The following is a 20,969-nucleotide window of genomic DNA, read 5'->3' on the forward strand; positions in this document are numbered from 1 at the left end:
TTTTCTTGGCACTTTGTACTTTTAATGGAGAAAAATAAAAAATATGAGTTCTCAGACATCTTTTTAAACCCCCAAAGTCTAGAATTTCTGTTAGTCACTGATCATTCATATATTCTTCTATAAAGATCAGGGGCAACAATTTAGTTCAAAATACTTAAGAAATTTACCTCCTGGTGTTACTCAGACACCAAATTTCACCTACCTCCTCATTTCTGCAAAGTTCCAGGCTACCTTTTTTTGGTGCATCTTTGTCCTTAAAAGATTACCAGGTGTTAAACAGGCTTGTTAAAATCATTAGTGCCTAATTGAAATTTTCTCCTTGTAGCAATTAGAATAAATGGAAGGACACTGAAATAGGAAGAGATTGAAAATGTGCAGCTGTACAAATAATGTATTGATAGCAAAAAATACAAACTTATTAGTCAAATCTTCCCGGGTTATAGCCAATGAATGAATGAGGTCTTCCCTAGCCATGCCTTGATAATAAAAATCCAGTGTTCAATCTTGAAATGACTTAGCATGAGTTTTCAAAATACCTAGTTGATTTATTCCATCCAAGTCCATCTGAAAAGTGAAACGCAGTAACAAAGCTTTTTTTTTTTTTTTTTTTTTTTTTTTACTCCAGTAGCCTGTAGTGATTTAATTCATAAAGACAAGATTTGATTTGACATCCTTATGTCGCCATAGGTACTTTTATGGGCTTTTCTACTTTCTTCTTCCAATCTATCTGTCTTTCTTTACCATATATGTTAGACCCTGAAAGAAGACATTTTATTTAAAAAAAAGTCAAAACTCCCAGAAAACAGTTGAAAGTTTGTTGTCCCCTAAGATCCAGCATTCATCTGAAAGGCTTTACTTCATGCAGACTTCCCCGTTGGAACTGACATTTTGCAGTTTTTGAAGGCTAATCTTGACATGAGGGAGAGCTAGACTCATTCCTCAGGGACATGATGGGACCTTTAGCAACCAATTAGTGGGGACCTAAAGGCCAGCTTGGAGCCCAGGGAAAGGTGACACCAGTGCTTCTGGGGACATGGGAGTGAATATCAAGCCTTACCTACGATTGTTCTGGTCATGTGTCTTAGTCAGGGCTGCCCTAACAAAATGCCACAAACTGGGTAGGAGAAAACAAGGCTATACATTTCTCAGAGTTCTGAAGGCTGGGCAGTTCAAGATCCAGGTGCCCAGAGATCCCATTCCTCATGAAGTCTTGCTTCCAGATTTACAGGGTGGGAGATGTTTTCTTGCTATATATCTTCAATTGGAAGAGAAAACGCTCATCTCTCCTGTGTCTGCTCTCTCAAGGGCAACATTCACATGCACGAGGGCCCCAACGTCATGATGACTGCTCAGAGGCTCACGTCTAAATGCCATCACAGCAATAGTCAGGGTTCTCCAGAGAAAGAGAATTAATGAGTGTACACACACACACACATATACACACACATATACACACACGAGAGAGAGAGAGAGAGAGAGAGAGAGAGAGAGAGAGAGAGAGAGAGAAAGAGAGAGAGGGGGGGGGGGAATTGGCTCACATAGTTATGAAGACTGAGAAGTCCCATAATATGCTCTATGGGGCTGGAGGAGCTCTAGGGAGCACCCTGTCATTCAAAGTCCTGAGAACCAGGAACTCCAAAATCTGAAAGCAGGAGATGAATGTTCCAGTTCAAGGAGAGAAAGGATTTGCTTTTCCTCTGTTTTGTTGTTGTTATGTGTGGACCCCCAAGGGGATGCCCTCTGCTGCCCACTTTGGTGAGAGTAGGTCTTCTATTCTCCATGTACTGATTCAAATGCTAATTTATTGCAGATACACCATCACAGACACACCCAGAAATAATGTTTTGCTAGTCACCTGCACATTCCCCTACCTACCGGTCATGCTGACACACAGAATTAACCATCACAACAGGATTTAGGGCTTTAGCATATGAATTGGGTGGGGGACACACACTTTTGTCCATATTGCTGGGACTCTCTACAGAAATGCTTTGTCCTCACTCAGATAAGCCAGATACCTAAATACCAAGCTGAAGGGCTATTTCAGAGGATCTCAAGTTTATGTGTCTTATGCATTGGGAATCATGTTCACCTCTTCTTGGGTTTTGCTGTTCTGTTGCTCAATGCTTCATATGTGAAACACAGTTCATGACCTCTAAAAAGCCATCTAATTTTCAACTCTCTAAGGATGGTGTAGAAGGTAGATTATATGGGAGAATGATAAATAACCATATAAAATTTAAATAAGCAGTGGCTAGGGAGGCTGAGACAGGAGAATCATGAGTTCAAAGCCAGCCTCAGTAAAAGCAAGGTGTTAAGCAACTCAGTGAGACCCTGTCTCTAAATTAAAAAGAAAGAAAGAAAGAAAGAAAGAAAGAAAGAAAGAAAGAAAGAGAAAGAAAGAAAGAGAAAGAAAGAAAGAAAGAACAAAAGAAAGAAAGAAAGAAAGAAAGAAAAGAAAAGTGCTGAAAATGTGGCTCAGTGGTCAATTACCCCTGAGTTCAATCCCCAGTATTACTCCCCCCCAAAAAATTTAAATAAGGTAAGGGGCTTTTCTACATACTAATTGCACAATCGCTGGGTTCCTCTCTGCTCATTAAGCCAAGTTATAATGTGGATGTGTTGCTTTAGTTTTCAGGTGACTGTGACCAGCTTTGAGAAGATTCATGCTTGACTGGTGTCAATCATATTGGCCCTAATGGTAGGTTTTGCAGTACATACACAACTGATTGTGACCAGTGAAATGTAAGGTGACATTTCACTGCTGACAAGCTCTGGGAAAGGAATTTGCCCCTTTATAAAAAGCATATGGATACCCTTTTCTCAAGTAAAGATATCACAGTAAGACATAAAGCAGGAGTGGTAGTTGCCACCTTGAGGACATAAGACAATCAAGTTAGAAAAAACAGGAAGACCAAGCAGAAAGAAGGAGAAGCCGAGTTTCCTGATAATATCCATCATTTTCTGAGCCACTCCTAAGAAGAAAGCCATTAGAGCTCTTGTTAAGTCCACAGACTGGGATTTATGTGACAGCTAAATTTTTGCCAAATACATCCTAATTAATGTACCTACCCACCCATCTCAGTTTTCACTCTAGGCTGAGCATCAGGACAGCACGTTGCTGGTGACACTTAGCTCTGACACTTCAGATTAAAGAGGCAATTTTCTTTTTATTCATTTTTGTATTTTGTTTTCTTCTTTTTTTGAGGAAATGAATATATCTATGACCAGAATGACCACTTGAGTTTCTCCTTCTTTCCCAGGAAGCATAGGACTATTTCTCGATACCTTCCTTCTCTGATAAGTAATTACTCAAATCCAATGGAGAGTCTGAGCTGAACTTAATTAGGTCACAAATCAAAGCTGATCCCAAACAAAGCTATCATAGCCACAAGGTGATTTCTCAAAACCCCTTATACATCTTCATCTAATTATTAGTCTAAGTAATACCAGTCAATTTCCAACACAGATGGTGGTATAAGAGCAACACATTCCATCTGGACCAACCAGATGGACTAATGGGATTAGAGTTATACAGATGGAAATTATGGGCTTTAGGAAAAAAAAAAAACCCTGGCTTTTCAAACATTTGTTTGTATTATTATTTTAAATGATAGCATAGCCACACACACACAGTATCTGCTTTCATAAGAATATTACAGTAGGGAAATTGAGTTCTTACCAGTTAACTTGTGCCCAATTTAAAGTTTTAAAAATTAGAACTTTCCTTTTATGATATAGTGATATGAATTCAAAGGAAAAGATAACATAGCAATGTTAATTAGAGATATAGCTATTTATCAAAATTTAGGAATTAAATATCTATGTCATTTCAGAAGTATAGAAGAATTAAACTAAATGTGTTGAGGTGTTGAGATTGCTGTATCATTGATTATTTTCTTTTCTTTTCCACTTCCTTTCTTTCTTCCTGCTCTCCTTCCTTCCTCTCTTTCTATTTCTTTCTTTTAAGTGCTGGGGTGGAACCCAGGGTCTTACACATGCTGGCTAGGCAAGTGTTCTACCACTGACTATACCTTTCCCCCACCACCCAAGACTTTGAATAACTATTTAAATTATACCTGTATCTATTTATATATGTTTAGTGATACAAAGTTTAGAATTGTGGATATTTACATATGATAGAGGTATAGATAACTATATAGAAGGCATAAGTAATAAATAACTAATAATAGATGATTAATAATTAATTAATTTGTAGGCATAGATATTTATATAAGTTTAGAAATACTGATAACTACATAAATTAAGAGCATAGATTTTATGTAAGTATTGGGATATAATACTTATACAAATTTATAGATGTTGATATAAACCAATGTGTAGAGATTTCTAGTTATAGTTCAAATACGAATTTAAGCAAGAGTATAGATATCTAATATATTTTCTGTTCTATTCTAAGTTTTGAATCATCCTTGAACACTGTGTAAAGAGTTATAATTGTTATTTTCATTTCTGTTCTTTACCTATAAACCAGGCAGACTTTCTTATCTGTGTGTATTGGAACCTCAGCAGTAGTTTCAACTGAGTTACCAATCATCTTTTCTTGGAAATTAAGTGAGATTTACATCTCTGCAGCACAGATCTCGTGTTGTGACACATATAGTCTGTCATTATGGACTTTTACTTAGAAATATTTAGATTTGAGTCTCTTTTTTTCTGCACATATTAAGTGCACAACTTTGCTATTTAATACAAGAAAATTAACTTTGGTGAATTATAAGGATGGAACAGCATAACAGATGAGAACACCTAGCAGAGTTTGATTACTTGTGCATGGATCCTTAAACTGGTTGGGTAAATAATAGCTGTGGTAAAGCCAGAGATGCTCTGAGTTTATCACATTATATGTGATGGACGCCACATACAATGTTGAATATGAGAAGCCGCTTCTCTTGGGAGAAGACTAAGAACCTATGATATCCCCAATAAGGAGCAACTTACAGAAGTCACTTCAGTTCTTATAAGACAGTGAACTTATATGAAAAAGAGTAGATTAAAAGACTAGAACTGAAGATTATTCTTATTGCATATTCAAACTATTATCTCAGTAGCGTCCCCTACATCTTAGTTTCCTCATGTACAACATGAAGACAGTATTATCCAAATGTATTGAGTTATTACCTCTATAAAAACTAGACCTCTATAAAAACTTGCATGAGTCAACATCACAGCAGGAGGTCTAATTTAGCTAGACCTAAGGTAGGCTGTACTTGAGGAAGATTGAGGAGGAACAGGCACAAATATTGATTTTTTTCCAAGTGCCATTAGTGTAAATGCTGTATTTCTAAATGGTGTAACTTATTTCATCTTTATGATAATAAGACAGAAAGAATATTACTTTACTCATTTTGCAAATGTGAAGTTAAGAGTCACAGAGATGAAGTTTCCAATCTTAAGCTTATACAGTTATTAAATCGAAAACGCAGTTAGGTAAACAGGTCAGCCCAACTCCAATTTCTAATTTTATATATAATATTTCAAAATCTGCACAGCAATGAGCTTATCCCCCTGAAAATCTGCTTGAATATATTGTCGATCCCATTCCTCAGTCTGATTTGTTTAATACCCCCAGTGAGGGACAACTTTCCCCCAGATATCTGACACACAGACTAAATTACACTGCCTTCTCCCAAGATTTCTTCCTGTGTACTAGGTACATGGCTCTGCAGTTCCCCTGAAAAGAAGCAATTGGCCTATAACAGACTCACAAACCTAAATCGGGCTCCACAGCTTCCTGATACAAACTCTCACCTTCCCATAGTTCTGTCCATTTACCCAACTTATGATGCACTGTGGTTGGTATTTCACACTATGAAGGCTCACTGTTACTCACACTGCAATCCTTAAGGCTAGGGAAACAGAAGTTTAGAGAACAAAATAGGAGCCATCAGTGAAGATAAATAGGATAAGAACCTAGGATAAGAATGGCGTTACATAAACTAGCACATCTGATTTCATCAATGAGGATCAAATAAATTTTTTACCAGAAAAAAGAATGGATTTTCATCAATAACCTTTTATCATTCCTCAGATAATCCCATTTCTCCTTTTCACTTCCAATCTGAATTTTGACCCTTAGATTCCTTGTTAACTTTATAATAGATCATATGCTTCATTTGTTCCCCTTCCCTCTTCCCACAGTACCCTCCACATGGCTTTAAGAGTAAGATATGGGAGAACAAAAATGTTACATATAGTTTCTTTTGAAATTCTTCAATATTCTCTGATTCTGTACAAATTAAATATAAACATTATGCACAACACCTTTATGAAGTTTTCCAGATGATTTTCTTCCCACTGGCTTCCAACCACATTGTCCTGAATGCTTGCTGTATTTAACCACTATTATTTCTACAGAGCTTCTTGCATTTGCACACCACAAACCCACTGAATTTGGATATTCTTTTTTTTTTTTTTTTTTGAGTGTTGACCATACGTTAGGACTTTGTTCAGTTGAAATATTCATGATTCTGCTAACAACAGAATTAGATTGAAGGTCTTTGCTCTGCATCCCAGAGGAAATTTGTTTAGTTCTTCTCTAGGACTGTCATTTAGTCAGCACACCTTGGAAAAACCATTCCTAGTTTTCTTTTTCTTTTTTAAAGACTTCTGTGCCAGTTGGTAAATTTTCTGTGCCAAACTCTAAAAATGCCTCACCATAAGCACCCACACACCCCCACAGGACTCCCTAGCCAATTTCCCAGGATATGCCAAATGTCCTTCAAATCCACAATTAAATAAGGCTCACATGATCATGTTCCAATTCTACAGTGGGTGATCATCTGTGTGGTCAGAACCTGTGTGAATTATTAAGCTATTTTACTAACACCTCTGCCTCTATTATAGCTCTTATGACAGTTCATAATAGTTCATAATAACAATTTTGCATATATGTTTAACTTCCCTTAGTACTGGTAAATAAGTGCCTGGAGGAAAAGCGCTCTATCCTATGCTTCATTTTAGGACCATCATCTGATGAGTGCTTCATGAATGAATGAATTGATGTAAAGTGTAGCCAGCTATAGTGAAAAAAAAAAAAAACTTCATCACAATGCAAACATACAAAGCTTCATAGAGGATTCATTGAGTAGATTCAATGTTTTTCCTAAAACAAATACCCAAACTCTGTTTTAAAATGTTCCTTTTGTAGTACACACACACACACAGTGTATCCCCCTCTTATCTGTGGCTTTGTTTTTAATAGTTTAACTTAGTTGAAGTCAAATATGTTCCATTTTTGTTCCAGGACATTTTCAAATACACAGAATTTTTAAGTTTTAAATTGCATTATGAGGAGTGTGACAAAATCTCACCTCATCCTACTCTATTCTACTCAGTCTGTGAGTCATCCCTTTGTCCAACATATCCATACTGCATACCTTGCTCAGTGATCATCGATTCCATCTTGCCTTTCAAGTCAATGGCCTAGGTCTCACAGGGCTGTATTCAGAAGACTCTTCCACAGTAGCCTATCACTGCATCACAAGGCCTATATCATTCATCCCACAGCATGTCATCATGCAGGAAGATCATCTCATATCACAGGAAGGAGGAGGAGGACAGAACAGAGAGCGAGATGGAGAAATAACATCCACATATCTTTTATCAAGGTATATTAAGATAATTATTCTATTATGCATTAATTGTTATTAATCTCTTACTATGCTTAACTTATGAATAAAACTTCATCATGAGTATGTATATAGGAAAAAATGGTATACATTTTTTTTCCTATATACATACTCATGATGTATATAGGATCTGTGCTGTCTGCAGTTTTAGGCATTCATGGAACATATCCTACACCAATAGAAGGGACTACTTTGTGTGTGTTCATATGACAAAGTGTGTGTGTGTGTGTGTGTGTGTGTGTGTGTGTGTGAGAGAGAGAGAGAGAGAGAGAGAGAGCTCCTAATTAGTTAAAACTGAAATATACACCTTGTGTCTATCTCTAGAAGGTCAGAAAGAATATACACAATAATTTGTGAATAAGGTCTGCTGTGCTTCCTCTGCAAGCCTTGACCAGAGTTCCATGTGGGGAACACAGGCTTCCAAAGATTCAAGACAGCTGCTATGTTGGAGATGTCAATTACAAATGGCCCATGGTTTCTTTTAATTTTTGAAACTCTCTTTTTTTTTTTTTTTTGATGCAGCCTCTGCTGTTAAATATTTGACTATTTTTTTCAGAGTTCTACAAAGTTGACTCTGACAGGTTCAGCTTTTTTAACATTTGTATAGGAAGGTGAGAGCAGGACAGTTCCTGTTCTATCATTTTGCTGACTGAATTTCAGACAGTATAGTTATTGCTATGTAGTACATAACCTCCGTCTTAGGCACCATGGCTTTCATTATTATTTTCATGGCTATGACTCAGCATTTGTATCAGACCTTTTGTTTCTTCAGAACCTAACACTCATTGAGACAGCATTACTTCATATATGCCCAGATATCACAGTTAATGAATGTCATGTTGTAATATTTCACAGAATCACAAAAAAGTTTGCCAGTGAGGAGAGATGACATTGTGAACCATGGCTAGTCATTTCAATTGCCAGAGGCCATTTATCATTTATCATAGGTGAATGCACACCTGCTTGGAATTTAATCCTGATAATTTTCAAAAGAACAAATATTACAATATCAGATTATAATGCACAAATCCTTGACAGTAAATAAAAATAATTTAATTTGCATATTTACCTGTACATGAAAATATGTAATTTGAGTTATTTATTGTGTGAATGAATAGCTAGAACAAGTCTATGAAAGTCTATTCGTTACCTATTTCTTGAAACAAGTTGTTAAACACACTGTGATGTACAAGGAATTTCAGGACACTCATTTCAATTTTGTTTCACTATTCTTTGAAATGTGTCATGAAGAAAATGCTAAATTGAAATTCATTATTCCTGTTATATATTTTTTTTATAAAATCATTATAAAACAAAAAAATTAACAGAGTAAAAATCTGTGAAAAACAATGATATCTGGTATGATACTTGGAGGTTTAGAAAAGTTGGACACAACAACTTTGTTTCCAGGTTTAAATACACAAAGAATGAGCAATCAGTAATATTTTCTGCTTATATTTATATAGACAAGTTCTCTAAGACTTCAAGTTTGCAATTGTATCTCATTTTTGTAATCACCATTCTCTTTAACTAAAAACAATTTATCAAGCTCTTCATGGATATTGAATTGATTCCAAATTGAATGAAAATGCCAAGTATCATAGAATCGAGATATTTGAATGTTACTTTAACTGTACTAGTACCCTCTAAAATGTTATCAAAAAATAATCCAGTGGTATAGAGAATTAGCCATTTTACAAAGATTGTAATGGAATCCTTGTCTACATACCACTGTAATTCATCATGCTAGCACTTGATTCCCTTCATGAGAGCTGCTGACATAAGAAAAAAAAATCAGTGCTTTCTGACACTTTTTTATGCCAGCAAAACCATTTCCTCATTTAGCTTTTCACACACACATTCCTGAGCACCTTAAGAAACTAGCCAATTAACAAATCATCACTGTTGGAAAAAGACTCCCTTTAATGTATTCATATTCATAATTTACCTGATTTTGCCATAGCTCTTGTTATGGTTTGGATGTTATGTGTCCCTCCCCAAAAGGTTTTGTGTGAAATAGTGCAAGAACATTCAGAGGTAAAGTGATTGTGCTATGAAATCTTAAACCCAATCAGTGAATTAATCTTCTGATGGGATTAACTGAGTGGTAACTGAAGGCAAGTAGGGTGTAGCTGGAGAAAATAGGTATTTGGGGGTTTGCGTTTGAGGTATATATTTTGTATCTGTAGAATGGAGTTTCTCGAGTTTCTCTCTGCTTTCTGATCATCATGGGAGTGGCTTCCCTCCACCACACTATTCTTCAAACGCTGAGGAATAAAGCCACTGTCTATGGACTGAGACCTCTGACACACTGAGTGATCAAATAAACCTTTCTTCCTGTAAAGTTGTTCTTACCAGGTCTTTTACTCGAAGCAGTAAAAAAAAAACTGACTAAAATACTCTTATTGCAACTCAACAGGAATATTCTGATAATAAAGTAGTTAAAAAAGTGAGCCAAAACAGGAAAAAATCATATAGGTGTTTATTCAAATTAGTTTACTGATATGATGACATTATGGTATTATGTACATCAAATTAGGATCAGATGATCCTTTTGACACCATTCTTGTTCTTCAAAATCCATCAGGATGATGAACTTTATGTGACTACTGACATTCATTTCAGAAGGTGTAAATGTTCATTTATTTAATATCACTTGTGTTAATGGCATTCAAATTAATTTATTGATAATCAACATTTTAAATAAACCATTTTTTGAAATACATTATTCTCAAAAAAGTGCACATGTTGTAGTGTAGACAGCAGTGGGTTATCTCAACTTGCACCCACCCACATGTTGCCATAACCTACAGAATGAGCTGCTTGTTGAAAGTTCTCCTTAGTTACCAGGGCTCTGAATAGTTCCCAATAGTTGTATTAGCATAACTTCTAATACTCAAGGTCAGTTCCATCATGAATAGAAAATTGGATTCTGGCTTCCTTCACTCCAAATTATGTGGCAATATTCTCCTATTTCTTGTACCAGAGCAATAAGTTCAGTTTCAACTTTGTATAACATGCCAAGTTATCTACATATCAAAAATTATTCATTCAATTGTCAATGGATATTTGGATCATTGGTAATTTTTGGCTAAAATAAATAACATTACTATGAAGATACTTGTACTTTTATTTTGGTGAACACGTTATTGATTGATTTTATATATATATATTATACACACACACACATTAGTCAGATTTCTGTAAACATGATATAATATCTGAGATGATTAGTTCATAAAGAAAGGTTTATTTTGCTTGTAGTTTTAGAGGTATCAATACATGTTCAGGCAGATCACTGCTTTTAAGACTCTGGTAGGTATGGTGGATGGCAATGGTGGGGAGAACATGGTCCAGAAAACTTCTCACCTCATTGCCCAGAAGCAAATAAGAAGGGGCCAGGGTCCTATAATTCCCTCTGAGAACAAACCCCCAATTAACTAAAGACCTCCCATGAGGCTTCACCTTCTAAAGGTTCTACCACCATCCAATAGTGCCACCCTATTGGCCAGGACTTAATACATGGGCCTTTGAGGACATTCAACATCTAAACTATGGCATATAACTAAAAGGGGTATTGCTGGATTACAGGTAAAACATATGTTCACATTGAATAGATACATCCAGACTTCCAGGGCAGTTATACAAATCTACACTTACCATAAAATTGGTCAAAGTGCTTCAGCTCATATTTTTACAAAGAAATTATATAATTTGATAATAAGTACATGAAAAGTTGATTATTGTCACTAATCAATAAGAAAATTTAAATCAAAACCATGATGAATTACCACTTCATGCTTCCTAGGATAGCTATAATAAAAACAGAGTGACAAATGGGTATGCTCATATATTTCTAATGGGTATATAAAATGGTTCAATCTCTGTGGAAAATTGTTTGGTGTCTCTTCAAAATTTAAACATAGAATTACTATGTTGCTAATTAATTTTGCTCCTAGGTATATACACAGATTAATTGAAAAATAGGCATTCAAACAAATATAGCACAAACACATTGACAGCAGGATTCTGTATGATAGGAAATTTTTAAAATTCCATATTCCTTCAGTTGAAGAATAATAAACAAAGCATGGTATATTTGAAAATGGAATATGAATTCAGTCACAAAAACAAAATAAAATACTGATACTTCTGTTAAATTCAACAAACTTCATAAACATTACAGTAAATGAGAGAATCCAGACACAAAGTTTTAATGTTTCATAAAAAATTTAGCAGTGATTTGTCAATTTCCACTTTAAAGGGTGCTTAACTTTTATCAGACTGATAACCAATAGACTTAATTATATAAAATTGACATTTTCAGTGTTTCCCCCAGATACTAACATACTATTTAGGTCTTTAATATTTCTCATTTGTATTATATAGTTAACTGTGTAGAAATTTAGAACATCAATTCTTAGATTGATTTTCAGGAATGAGTCTTTTTGATGCTATTGTAACACATGGATCATTTAAATATTTTTAATTGATTTATACATAAAACATGAAAATTTTTATATAAACCATTTTCCAGTAAACTTCTAACATGAGTAATGAATATGAAGATGCCATCAGCAGTCCTTACAGATAGTGCCCAGTGAATGAGGCTTTCCTAAAACACAGAAATTTTCTTAAGTATGGCAATCACCAGCCTCACAGTGTCACACTGCACAGAATGGGCAAGGATTGCTGCACAGGAGAAATGGTGGTGATGGGAAGCAGAGTGACTACAGTGTGCAGACTGAGCCAATTTTCTAGAAAAGGCTTTACATTACAAACTTCATTCTGACTTTTGTGAAAATTGAGGCCTATTCCAGATCTAAGAGAATACTGGATGTTAAGAGACAAACATCTTGAGCTGAGAGTACATCAGAAGAGTAAGGTTTTTGATATAATATTATGAAGAAAGTAAAATTTTTAATGTGTAGAATAGGTTTCCTCCTTTCTTTTAAATCATTTGTATAATTTTCTCCCACTGGTGAAGCATTGTAATTTTGCTTAATGAAATAAACCTAAAACAAAAAAAAAAAGAAGAGTAAGAGTCAAGTGATCCAATTCTAAGCTTATCATTTAAAATGAAACATTAAAATCTTGAAGTTATGTTAAAAAATGTGTTTGTCTCTATGTTCTTTTGCCTTTAGGTCTTCATACTCATTGTATACTGACAGATCTATTTTTTTTTCAATTACTAAATATTTACAAGTATCACTATTTATTTGTGAATATGCCACATGGAGATTTTAATTAATAATGATGATAGAAGTCAACACCAACATCAGTATATTTTTAAAAAATAAGAAATGTGTAATAAATAAAGAGCAATATAATTTTATCACAACATCTGCAAATATTTTTAATCCCCTATGGTCATGTAAGAGACATCACTACTGTATGGTCATGTAATGTAAACCAAAGTAAGAATCAAGGAATGCAGGCAAGAATCTTGAACACAATCACTTTATTAACTGTTCAGTACAGTCAAGATTTCTGGATCTGACTCATCTCCAAACAAGATCCTGTTACCTTATGGTGTTAAATTTGGTAAGGACAGACAGGATTTTTTTTAATTTTTTTTATTGGTTGTTCAAAACATTACAAAGCTCATGATATAATTACATAGAAGAGGATGTGAGGGGAAAGGGGGGGGGAACAAGGGAGAGAATTGAACAACAGCAGATGAGGGAGAGAGGGATGATGGGTGGGGAGGGGAGGGGGGATAGTAGGGGATAGGAAAGGTAGCAGAATACGACAGACAGGATTTGGTATGCCACTTAAAACAACTTGAAAAATTCTTGTATTTTCTTTCTTTCCTCTTTCTTTTTGTTTCTTTTTTAAAGGAAAACTGAAGAAGAAGAACATCAAAACCTACCATGTTCTAGGCAATTTAATCTTTCTTTTTTTTCCCCTCAGAACTTACTAATATTCAGAAAAAAAATATATTTTTGTTGTCTTGTTTTGTTTTTGTTTGTTTTATACCAGAGGTTGAATCACTGAGCCACATCCCCAATACACACACACACACACACACACACACACACACACACACACATATATATATATAATATGTGTGTGTGTGTGTGTGTGTGTGTGTATATATATATATACACGTATCTTATAATATGTGTATGTATGTAATATATATATATATATATATATATATATATATATATATTTTTTTTTTTAAATTTTAAGGCTGGGTTTTGCTAAATTACTTAAGATCTCTCTAAGTTGCTGAGGCTGGCTTTGAACTTTGTGATCCTGCTGCCTCAGCCTCTTGGGCTTCTGGGAGTGCAGAAGGAACATATCTTCATAGCATAAATTAAATAAAAATGTACACTGACCTTTGTCTGTGAAGTGTGCCTTGTTACCAGTTTCTTTGATAGTATCAGGATGTATCAGCAGAATCTTCAGGTCTGTTTTAAGTCTTTGCTCCTCTCCCCATTCCATTGTTTTTCTTGACAACTGAGGAAATGGAAGGAGGGCGAACTTAACATTTGTTGTGTCATAGTAAAAGGAACTTAACATGAGGAAGAGTTTTGTTTTCAGGAAGTATGGTGTTGCAGATAGAGATTGATACCCCCCAGGTAGAGATATTACAGGCACTGTAAATTATATTGAAAAGTGTGGGATCTTCCCTGTGAAGCTCTGGTTGAAATCACACACCCTGTTCTGAATGACTATATCTAGCCACGGCTTTGAGTCCACCACTGTGCTCTGCATGTGCTTCATTTATACACACAGTAGGTCATAAATCTGTTTACTTGTTTGTCCCTCCTAGTGAACTTGGAACAACAGCAGGGCAGAGAGGGCATCCTGTATATCAGTGCCTTTCAATCCTAAAATCTAGAGCACAGTACAATAACAGTTTGTTGAATTAAGTGGGACAGAACAGAAACCAATTTCTTTCAGTTTAGTGGACAGCTTTTATATGATGAACAGGAAAAGTAAATTCTGCTCCTGTTACCTCACGAGGTGGTGAAGCATTTGAGGATAACTGCAGGTCAAGATACCTCTACTTGCTGAGATGCATAATTTATAAAATAAAAAGGGAAACTTAGTTATATCCTCAGAGGGATAAAGAAAATTCATATTTTATAAATACCTATCTTATAATTTAGATGTGAATACATTTTTGAAAGGACTCTTGTCAGAGAGCTTTTCACCTCATCTGTCTGAAATATAAACCCATCAGCAGGTCATGTTTCTATAAATTAATGATATTTCCTTAAACAGTGGTAACTAAAATGTACACTCCTAGCCTTTATCTTACCTGAAAGGCTTTTGGGTGCAGTGGACACAAAACTATTTTTTTTCCAAGTGTGTTAAATGTATTGGTTCTCATATCCCACTTTTATACTCAAATATAGAGAAATTGTCATTGGCTCAGGTAGAATCATGATCCCTACCACTAGTCTCTCTCCAGCATGTTTTATCTCAACCAGGAGGCACAAACTCTTCCTGTTAAGTTCAAGTCTATGTCAACAATTCCAGACTTGCCCCTTGGTCCTGGTGGAAGAGAGATCTGCTCAGAGACATACAGTTTCACCAAAGTCTATTGCTTCTGCTCTTACAGGGGCTCATCGCTGTGATATGGAAATTAATCAACAGAAGGGATAATTTGATTGGCTAGACTGAGTCACATGACAGGTCTTGGAGCTGAGAGAAGTTCACATAGAATAATACTGGAATTTGAGAGGTCTTGAAAAAAAATAGGAATCTGGAAAAATGGATATTAGTTGGTTGCAAGATAAAATCAGGAGATATTCTGTAATACTGGCATTACAAAAGGATCATCTCACTCCAGTCAGAATGACAGCTATTATGAAGACAAACAACAATAAGTGTTGGCCAGGATTTGGGGAAAAAGGCACACTCATACATTGCTGGTGAGACTGCAAATTGGTGCAGCCAATATGGAAAGCAGTATGGATAGTCCTTGGAAATCTGGGAATGGAACCACCATTTGATCCAGCCATTCCTCTCCTCTGTCTAAACCCAAAAGACTTAAAAACAACATACTACAGGGACACAGCCACATCAATGTTTATAGAAGCACAATTTACAATAGTTAAACTGTGGAACCAATCTAGATGCCCTTCAGTGGATGAATGGATAAAAAAATGTGGCATATATACACAATGGAATTGTACTCAGCAATAAAAGAGAACAAAATCATGGCATTTGCAGGTAAATAGATGGCTTTGGAGAAGATAATGCTAAGTGAATTTAGCCAATCCCCCCAAAAAAAACAAAAACAAAAACAAAAAAAACAAATGCTGAATGTTTTCTCTAAGGAGGCTGATTCATAGTGGGATAGGGAGGGGGAGCATGGAGAAATGAATGAATTCTAAATAGGGTAGAGGGATGGGAGGGAAAGGAAGGGGGCAGGGGATTAGCAAGGATGGTGGAATGTGATGGACATCATTATCCAAAGTACATGTATGAAGACACAAATTGGTGTCAACATACTTTATATACAACCAGAGATACGAAAAAAATATGCTGTATATGTGTAATAAGAAAATAACCCAATCAACAAATGGGCCAAGGACCTGAACAGACACTTCTCAGAGGAGGATATACAATCAATCAACAAGTACTTGAAAAAATGCTCTCCATCTCTAGCAGTCAGAGAAATGCAAATCAAAACCACCCTAAGATACCATCTCACTCCAGTAAGATTGGCAGCCACTATGAATTCAAACAACAACAAGTACTGGCAAGGATGTGGAGAAAAGGGTACACTTGTACATTGCTGGTGGGACTGCAAATTGGTGCGGCCAATTTGGAAAGCAGTTTGGAGATTCCTGGGAAAGCTGGGAATGGAACCACCATTTGACCCTGCTATTGCCCTTCTCGGACTATTCCCTGAAGACCTTAAAAGAGCATGCTACAGGGACACTGCCACATCGATGTTCATAGCAGCACAATTCACAATAGCTAGACTGTGGAACCAACCCAGATGCCCTTCAATAGACGAATGGATAAAAAAAATGTGGCATCTATACACAATGGAGTACTATGCAGCAATAAAAAATGACAAAATCATAGAATTTTCAGGGAAATGGATGGCATTAGAGCAGATTATGCTTAGTGAAGCTAGCCAAACCCTAAAAAACAGATACCAAATGTCTTCTTTGATATAATGAGAGCAAGTATGAACAGAGCAGGGAGGAAGAGTAGGAAGAAAAGAGTAACATTAAACAGAGACTTGAGATGGGAGGGAAAGGGAGAGAAAAGGGAAATTGCATGGAAATGAAGGGAGACACTCATTGCTAAACAAAATTACATATAAGAGGTTGTGAGGGGAATGGGAAAATAAACAAAGAGAGAAATGAATTACAGTAGATGGGGTAGAGAGAGAAGATGGGAGGGGAGGGGAGGGGGGATAGTAGGGGATAGGAAAGGTAGCAGAATACAACAGTCACTAATATGGCATTATGTAAAATTGTGGATGTGTAACTGACGTGATTCTGCAATCTGCATTTGGGGTAAAATTGGGGGTTCATAACCCACTTCAATCTAATGTATGAAATATAATATGTCAAGAGCTTTGTAATGTTGTGAACAACCAATAAAAAAAAAAAGAAAAAAAAAAGAATTGTAATGCATTCCACTGTCATTTATTTTTTTTTAAATCAATAAAAAAGGATTCTTCCAGTCTGTTATCAAAATATTAGCTTATTTAAATAAATAGCTATGATCCATGCCTCCTCTTCAGTACTTCCCAGAAGCATCTCCTTAGTCACTTAAATTACCATTATCTAGAGAACTCATGTATTTAAATGCATGTGCATATAGACTCCTTCCGTGAAGAATGCTTTCCTTATGCATCTGTTTCTAGGACTCTCACCTGAGTCTTTATTTAACTTTTCATTAACTTTTCTCTACATTGAATTATAAGTCCTTCAAAATACACACATTTCTAACAACTTCTGTTTTTTTGAACATAAAATAAACTTTTTTGTTTATTTATTCTGATGCTGAGAGCCACTCCTGGCATTTTGCCAACAGTATTGATTGACAGGCGAGGCATTACTATCCACCTCTGCCGCTACTTTTGAGTTCTCACACTATTTTGGAGTTCTCCTGGGGATTTCCGGGGATTCCCCGAGAGTTCCCATTGGTTGGGGAAATGCAGGAGGAGGGATTTTCCGGGAGAGATATTTCCGGCTGGGGGTTCCTGGAGGAGCTGCGTGGCATTCGGGAGAATTCCCCAGGAATGTGTGTGAGGTTTTTTCTTGCAGTTCAAAAATAAAGTTTGTTCCTGCTTCAGTGGCTCGTGATGTGATTTGTGCCCAGCCAGACTGCAGCATTCTACTCTCATTTTTCAGCTACAAAAAATAATCTCTTTTATTTTTTTCAGGGCCTATACAAATATTAACACTTGCAAGTGGAATGCATACCTTCCTCATCTACAGTAAGAATAATAAGGTTAAAAAAATTCAATAAAATTTATTCTATATAATCAAATATAATGTATTTGCATTGCACTTAATCTTTTAAAGTGCAATCTTCAAGTGTTCTCATTTTACTTTATTATTTTAACTCATTGTGAGTCTACAGATTTGGAAGATTAGAAGATTCCAGATAGCATATACAAGATACCTACTTTATCAAAAGACTGTTCTAAGATCTCTAGAATATATACCTTAATTTGGAGCTCACAACAGAATTTTCAAGGAAGCATCATTATCCACATGTTTCTAATACAGTAAGACTAATACTAGGGTGAGATGGGTGAGATGCTCATTCCTCCAGGGAAATATCTCCAAGCCTCACTTCTCTTTTATCAGAGAACTGGAGATCAGAATAGTACCTACTCAGTAAACTGGTATGGAAACTGCAAGAATGTTGATGAAATGCTTTCCAATTTTTCATTACATAGTAAATCCAAAATAAATTTAGGCATTATTATGAATAGCTGAGTGGGGTCACCTTTTCAGAACACAACTCATACATGGCAGAATTAACATTTAAACTATAGCCTTTGTGATCGAAAACCTGTACTCATAAGGAGAGTGCATTGTCTCTTATTTAAATTCAGAAACAACAAGTAGAAATCACGCTGAAATTTTACCCAGTTGCTAATAGAGGTATATAATGGATTGGACAATGCTCAGTTAACAACCAACATCTTAATTACCAGTAAATTCCTTTACCAGTAAGAACTGATAACTAAAGGGAAAAATACAAAGGACAAAAAAAATACTCATAAATAATAAATAGAACAACTGCTTAAATTACCAGAAGGAGAAAGTATTTATTCTAAGTATTAAAGAATGAGAACAGAGAATTAGTGCAGACATGACAGGTGTTTTTTGAGTAAAGATTCTTTTCTTTTTTTTTTTTTAATTGCCTTTATAATTGTGTCACTGGCTGGGTTTACAATGCCAAGATCTGCATTCCCCTTAGTAAACACCATAACAGCCTACTTTTTATGGACATCTCTGGACATCTAGCTGGCATCTCATTTATATCTAAATATATGAACAAAGCCTTTTACCAAGAATTTCTATCTGTGCTATTTAGTAAAAGGTCTTGCATCTCTCACCCTTGACTCCCCCCTCCCACTCCCCCATAGGGGTTAAAGCCTGTACTAGACTTGGGTATTGTAGAGGAGTCTGAAAAAATCTGGCCCTTCTTCTTGTTGCAAAGCAGTGTTAAATGATGGCCTTTACTGGGTTGTTTTTCATCTCAGCTACCAAAGTGCAACACATCATAAGATGCATATGAGCACTCCAGGTTATTGAAAATGTAATCAACGTTCTCTTGTCCCTGGCCTCCCATAGGAGCAGTACACAGCAACCCTGCCTCAGGGAGGCATGCATACAACTCAAGGAAAGGCTTAAAAATAGTTTTATTTATGTAAAGTTATTATAGCTCATTTCATTTGCTCCCAAAACATCATCCGTTTCATATCTTCCTCACTTCTGGTGGCTCAGAGTACAAATTAATTCCCTGTGGAGAAGAGCTGATGTTATTTAATACTAAGTACCTATTCATAAATCACATTAGGATGCATGATTAATTATCTAACCCATTTTAGGGGTAATAAAATCATCTACTTTTAAATGACCTTTGGGGAGATATGAATATAACCCAAGTTTTTAATGGACCCCAGCATTATCAGCAATCATTTAAAAGTTCTGATTTTTTTCTATCTCATACAAGTAAAAGGGTTTTTTTAATCTTAATATTTTACGAATGTATGACTGAAGGATCTGGCTGAGTTGCCACAAAACAAGGAAGATGTGATTGACTTGAAAAGTTGGATGAGAATATCTTAATTTTACTTCTAATCTTGTCATGTGTAATTGTTACATAGTTTTTCTTCATAGGATGCTGGGTTTACCTACTTCAGTGAGATGTTAAGAGTACACTAATGTACCCTTAATCCTGTGCATACATCTTGTTTTCACTAAACAGTAATGCTTTTTGTTTATGTATATGCACGGTTAGTTATATGTATGTTTAATATACATAAACATACATCCCTAAAAGGTAACTCTGCAAATCAAGGTTTGATATTCTTCATTGTCTTTGATTCTTAATAAAAATTGTATCCTGGTTTTACAGCCCTCTATTCTATAGAGCCTGTTAATTTCACCCATAAGCTGCCTTGGCATATTGAAAGAGCCCTCAGCTGGACAAGAAATCTTGGAAAAAGTATAAATGGACAGGTACTGTGGGTACCTGGTCATTCTTGAAGTGTAGTCAGCAGAACTAAGAAAGAAAGTTTAAAAGTGTAATTCAAGAATGAGTTCTGAAATATAATGGAGGGAAGACAAGAACAATGATATTTGCTTCTTACCACATACCCTGGGCTTGAGTGTAGTTGATCTTCTCACAAACAGGACAAAGTTAAGAGTGTTCTTTCATTTCTCCAGGAATGGGAGTTAATAAACACTTCACGAAGGTCCTGTCCTGATGCCAGCCTAGGTAATCTCTGATGTTGTAAGTGTGCTGGCAACCAGGTTCAAGGCTGCTGGAATCCTCAACAAATGGATTACGTGAAGAGGGTCTCCTACCCACATCAAAAATGAAAATAAATGACATAAAAAGTAAAAATGAATTTTAATTGCAGTTGGGCCCAAACAGGGAAGACAGCAGATTTGTCTTCTTTTTATAGAAAGGTTACACTATATAGGGAGAAAATCCAGGAAACATGCATTTGTATACCTAACCAGGCTGTGCTAGTCAGAGATAGGCTAGGATTCTAATTTCCTTGGTGACCACTTGAACCAGGGGACAGTGTTATGGTTTGAGTATGTGGTGTCCCCCAAAAGCTCACGTGCAGGACAGGAAAGAACA

Source organism: Spermophilus citellus (assembly GCF_964194105.1).
Source record: "Spermophilus citellus genome assembly, chromosome: 11".
Lineage (NCBI taxonomy): Eukaryota > Metazoa > Chordata > Mammalia > Rodentia > Sciuridae > Spermophilus > Spermophilus citellus.